Here is a 6,598-nt window from a genome sequence, read left to right on the forward strand (position 1 = left end):
GAGTGGGAACTCTATCCCCATGGAATAGAGAGTAACCATGCACCAGAGGAGCCATAGTTCTTCCAAGATAAGTTCTCTGTCAGGGTGGATACTGAAACAGATGAGGAAAGGGTTATCAGGGATAAAGATAGACGAGGATGGGAGTAACCCTCTCAGAGTGTTCCTGGCACTTAGGTAGTGGAATAGATGATCCCTTGCAAACTGAGCCATTTTTGTGATAGGCTGGTTTGGTGAGTATCCGGGAGGAAAACTATCTGGAGTAGGAACTAGGAAATTATGATTTGGAGAAGGAGTATGTGGAGAGGATGATGATGCCATAAGGATCAAAGGGAGTGTAGAGAAAGATTGAATCAAGTGGAGGTTTTTGGGCCTGGATAAAAGATCAGGAATCAAGTTGTGCTTCTCTTTGATATGCTGGACTGTGAATTTATACTTGGCGAACCAGTCCTTTAGCTTCAGTAATTGTGGTTCAGGGAGAGACTTGTTTTTGAAGCCTAGAACCTTTGGGAATGATGAGCTGTCCATGACCACAGTGAAATGATGGCCAATAAGATGGAATTTGAATCTCTTTATCTCATTTTTTATAACTAATATTTCTTTGTAGACCGAATGATAATATTTCTGAGGCTCTGAGAATTCTCCACTAGCATGTCCGCAGATATGCTTTTCTCCTTGTATTTCTTCGATGAGGACTGCACCCCAGTGGGTGTCACTAGCATCAGTCTGAAGGATCCGATGTCTAATGCTAGGGATCTTCAGAGGTGGCGGATTTAGAGCCACTTCTTTTAGCGCCTTGAGTGCACATATTTGTTCTTCTCTCCAAGGTGGAGCATTCTTTTTAAGCATCTTTGACAACTGGCAGGTGTGGGTGGCCACATTTGGAATAAACTTCCTGATATAATTGATAATACCAAGGAACTGCTGTATTTGTTTTACTGTCAAGTCCTTATCAGGGAACTTCAGTAATTCTTCTGCAAGGTGAGGTCCCGGTTGGTATTTTCATTTTTGAACTTCATTCCAAGGAAGTCAATATCAGTTTGGGCCAATGAGCTCTTCTTTTCTGATAGCATAATTCCATAGGAATCCACCAATTGTTGAAATGTAGAGAGAAGTGTTCTGTGGACCATAACATCTTTGGAGAAGAGAAAGATATCGTCTATGTAAATAAGAGCACTGTGAAGTATGGGCTCGAATATCCTTGTCATGGCTTTTTGAAAACCGATGGGGCTGTCTTAAGGCAAAATGGAAGGACTGTTCATTGGTATTGGGTCGTGGGAATGCAGAAAGCGGTTTTGGGCCTATCAGAGGGGTTAATACCCAATTGCCAAAATCCAACTTTAAGATCAAACTTGGAGAAGACATGAGCCTCGCGGAGTTGAGTGAACAAGGCTTCAGGTTTTGATAGTGGGATCTTGTCGTCTTGAAGGAAATGATTGAAGGGCTTGTAATCAATGACAAGTCTTTTCTTTCCTTTAATCGCTCGGATCTTTTTTCAACATAAAAGGCCTGGCATTCCCATTGAGAGAAAGTGGGTTCTATGAGTCCTTGAAGAAGCTGTTTGCACTCTTCTTGGGCTAGAGCCAAGTCTGTAGGGTTCATCCCCGGGTGTGATGCCTTTGTCAGGTTAATATCTTCATTGAGTTTGAATGGGAGATTGACAAAGAAATCTGGGTTCTTCCACAGGGGGTGATGATGGTGGAAATGTGCATGGGAATCAGCACAGGATTCTAAGAGGAGCTCCTTGTGTTCTTGAAATTCAGCTGAAGCATCAGTCAAAGAATATAACCTTAGGACAGAGGTGAATGGCTGAAAATTTCTCTTATATTTTAATCCTGTGGGGTGGATCTTCAAATGCTTCGCCTGTTGATACAAGTCAAAGCCTATTAGCAGATCCTTGTTAGGAAGATCTGACCCGATGACCTTGGTCCAGAGGATATAGGTAGGGAAGAATTGAATCCCAATGGGATACTTGGTGATGAGGCTAGTCTTGAAAACATTCCCATCTGCTGCCTTGAAGTATTCTTCATGGGGAACCCAGTATTCTGATGGTAAGATGGTTGAGTTCATCATGCTTTTGTGAGCCTCGGTATCTAGGAAACTAATGACACTAATGGGCCGTTCATATTTGCTAGGAAGGATATGAAGCGGAACTAAATGAATTAGAATAGTGTCTGGGTCGTAAGTTGATTGGGAGGATTGGATATGTTGGGCCAGGTAAGACGGGTAATGGGCTTCAGTATCTGAACTGGATTCTTCTGAAGAGAAAGAGTGGTCTTGCTCTGAGCCAGTATCTACTCCAAGGGCAAAGACTGTATCTTCATCTGTTTCATCTTGTTCAGAGAACAGAGATTCAACATCATCATGTTCCAGAGAGATGTGAGAAGCCTGCTGTATGTGTTGTAAAAGCTTGACTGCCTTATTAGGGTTCTTAGGGCAGTTCTTGGCATAGTGACCTCGATTGTCACAGATGTAACACCTATCAGACTTCTTTGTACCCGTTTTTTTCTTCCAAAAGTATCTGATTGGTCTTCTTCCTTTCTTTTGCTTGAAAGGGGGTTTGAATCCAGAGGAATATTTCTTGTAATGCCCTTTCTTCTTTGGCTTGCATTCACAATTCTTTTCCTTGCATTTGATAGCAAGGTGGGATTTCTGATAGATATTCTTCAAGGCTTTGCTATTGTCAATGATATCCTTGAATAATTTCTGTTACTCGCACATCTTATCTAAACAGGCTAAAGTCATCTGATGGATTTCTCCAATGGTGATGGCATTCATTGCTTTTCTGGTAGCAGTGATGCTCCTGTGGAGTTCAAGTTGTAATACTTCTGGGAGAGAAGTAATGTATGTATGTCTGAGGTTGACATCATTATACCCATTTAGTAAATAGTAGCGCTGAGCCATGCGCTCGTAATGCTTTTTAATATCTGTTCTCTTTAAAGAACAACAACGCATGTTAAAAAACTCCTGTCGTAGCTGTTTGCTATATAAAGATGCATCGCCAAGGAACTCAGCAAAAATAGCATTGATAGCATGTATAACATTCAGGTGACAAAACTGGGCCTTATTATATTCTCCAATGGAGGCAAACTAGTCTTGTAATGTGCCAGTAGTTCGAGAGATAAATTCTCTGAGAACAGTATGAGAATCATCATCTTCTCGAAGCATCTGAACATCGAGCCAGGCTTTGAATTCTGCAAGACGATCCCTCCATTTTAAGGGAGGAATGTCGTCCAATGTAAACCATGGGCCTGAGCTGGGCCTGGATTGATGTGGGGCGCTTGGGAGATTAAAATCCAGGATTGGATCATCTTCTAGCATTTCCACATGTGGATCTTGGGCTTGAGGAGGCCCAGTGGGAGGGCCTATAGTACCACTGGTGGAATCTATAGTTGGTGAAGGGCCTGTTTGAGATGCAGTTGGTTGGGGATCAGCCATGAGCAATGTCGTGATATCCATTAGTCCATCCTCACTGTCATCAGACAAGTTATCAGAAGAGTCATCTTCTGGTTCAGAGGGTATAGATACCATATGCTAAGGAGGAGGATTAGAGTACATTTTGTCCTTTCCCTTATCAATCTTCCTTTTTAGAGTATGGGATTCTTCCGAAGAATATGGACTCTTCGGCTCATATTTGGTAGGTGTAGGATTAGGTCTGAACAAAGGGGATGGGTGATATGTGGTTGGAGGTGGTTCATATGAGTAGTTAAAGGGGCGAAAGGGGAATATGCAGTTCAGGAGTAGAAAGGAAAGGATTATGGGCCATTGGAGTGGAAAATGGGCTGTAAGAAATTGGAGCCTCTGTTGGCTTAGGCAGGTCTGCTTCAACTTGGGCTAACTGTTTTCTTAACTGTCTGATTTCCTGTTCCTTCTGGTTAAATTCTGCGCCAAACCTCCTTTGTTGGATTGAGGATCGTAAGTCCCTGTCAAGCTGGGCAATTCTGCCTTGCAAATCTTTGTACATGTTCTGGGCAAATGCAGTGAAAGAATCGACCTTCTGATCGATATGCTGAGTCCTGGTGAGGACTTGATCAATCTTGGAGTCAATTCGTTGTAATGTTTTGTTTTGAATAGCTGCATTCTTTGTCTGCCAATTCAGAACTTCTTCAGCTTGAGTGATCGGGGTTATCTGACCTTCACTATCAACCTTAGTTGAATGAACGAAAGGTCTAGTGGGGATTTTGGTCTGCTGGTCTGTCTGTTGTGCTAATGGGGGAAAATCTGCTTCAAAAGAAGTGGGTGAGAATATCATACAAGGTTGTACTAAAGGAAGTACAGGAGGAGGGGAAGAAATTGGTTTAAGAGGGGGCAGTTTCTTTCCTTCTTTTCTGATGATCTCAAGGGCAAGCTCATAGATGGGAAGAGGCTTCTTTTTCTTGGTTTCCTCATGGATACCAATCTATGGGCTATTATCTGGATAGTCTCTTCTGAGAACTTGTTGAGGCTTGCAAGAGGCTCTCCTTGTTTGTTTGGTAAGCTTCCTCTAGTTTTTATCAGACAAAGGATGGTCATATTTATTTTTCCAGTAGTTATCACAACAGTCACAATCTTTATTGCACATTCCAGATCCTGGGAGATCCCAGGGACAGTAACCATTTATCTTCTGAGGATAGATGTAATGGTTGTCAGGTGTTACTGCTCCAATGGGAAAGTCTTCTTGCTCCTTTTCTAATGGTTGGACCATCATGGTTTGGAATACAGGCAATGATCCTGTAGAATGCCGCGGTGGCTGAAAAGTGGTCTGTACCGTACCGTCAGGATTTCTCCTGAAAGAGGATTCTGTGATCTGGATTGGTTGAGAGGTTAAATGGAGCCTTTCATAATTGGTTAACCAATCCTTTGGGATAAGCTGTTCAAGCTCATATCTAGGCAGTTGCCTAGGTATCTGAATAATTTTTGGGGTGATCTCAGTGTCTGCTAACACAAGCAGAGCGTCATTTGATACGGATGGCTGAGATAGATCTACTGCATGATCTTGCAGCCTATAGATAATCTGATGGTGTAACGTAGCATGGATGATGTAATTTGTGCTGCACCAGTGAGTTGGATTTGGACTTTTAAAGCGGTGCTGAGATGTGGATCCCTGAGTGAAAGATTGTAGTTCGGGAAGAACGTCAGTACCACACTTCCAGCATGCAAAGTAGTAAGGCATGTTCCTATCACTGCATGTTCATACTGTAAGAATCTCGTATCCAGGAGTGATACTCTTGCTGTCACTGGAAGCCCTCGTCTTCCATGTAGACTGAGGATAAGTCTAACAGCTCCAAAGTGAAGGTGAGAAAATCCTTCTTGTCTCCATCTAAGAATAAGCTGAAGAGGGATTTCTAAGGTCACATACTGTTCAGCAGATAAACTCTGAAGAGAGTATTGATCCATTCTGGAGGCCAGAACATATTCTTTTGATAAAGATCTTCTGGAAGAAATGAGAGATCTGATCTGGTTAAAGATCCAGATCGTCTGTAAATGTTATAGGGACTTAGAAGGGGTAAGAGGAAAATGGTATAAATTGGTAATTTTATATTTGATGGGGAATAAAATAATAATTTTACTTCTTTTAATTTAAAAACTTATTATTATAAATTAAAGAGATTTTTTTTAAAAATAAAATTAAATTTAAGTAATTTAATTATTAAAGTTTAAATACCAAAGTGAAACACATAAATAAAATTTAAGGATATGTTGTAAAAATTACCAGCCATACCAGCACAACGCCATTTTTTTTTTCTTTTTAAACATAAGCCACATTCTCATCCCTACCCTTGTAATGGCACTTCCATTAGTTTTATTCTTAATTCCATTCTTAAAAGGTAACGACATGAAACAAAAAAATACTTATATGCACTTGAGTGTATGAGCTAATCATGCACTCGATCAATTCACAATTGACACATATACTAATAGAACTTATTATGATTATTAACTAGAGCAATATCGCGTGGCTTTTCTATCTTTTCTTTTAAGGGAAATTTTCATAAATACTTAACTCTTAATAAATGATGTGATAAGTGTGGATAGATGGGGTCTGTCGCTGACTTGTGCGTCCAAGATGTATATAAGTATGATAATGAACATGGCAGTCGTAAAAATTATTTTATTTAAATATTTATTTGATATTATATTTAAAAGTTAAATTTTTTTTAAATAAAAATATTATTTTAAATGTTATTAAAAAATATAATTTAAAAAAATTATTTTATTATTTTAATATTTTTATAATTAAAATTTATTAAATTTAATTTTAAATAAATTTTTAATATCTTAAAATTAATGGATCTAATTTTTTCAATAATAATTTCAATATTAATGCTAAACAAGTCATGAATTTATATTTAATTACTATTTTCATTATCTGAATTTATTATCAAATCTAATTAAATTTATCATAAATTACTTAATCTCATTCAAATAAATTATTAATACTTTATATATTTTAATTAATAATATACATAAAATTTATATTTAAAAAATTTAATAACTCTCTAAATATTTAAAATTATTATTATTAAAAATATATTATTTATTTAATTATTTTTTTATATAAAAAAAATTTTAAATATTAGATACCTAATCTATAAAGCTTCAACTCAATTCAGATATTATT

The sequence above is a fragment of the Hevea brasiliensis genome, chromosome 18 (assembly GCF_030052815.1).
Source record: "Hevea brasiliensis isolate MT/VB/25A 57/8 chromosome 18, ASM3005281v1, whole genome shotgun sequence".
Classification (NCBI taxonomy): Eukaryota; Viridiplantae; Streptophyta; class Magnoliopsida; order Malpighiales; family Euphorbiaceae; genus Hevea; species Hevea brasiliensis.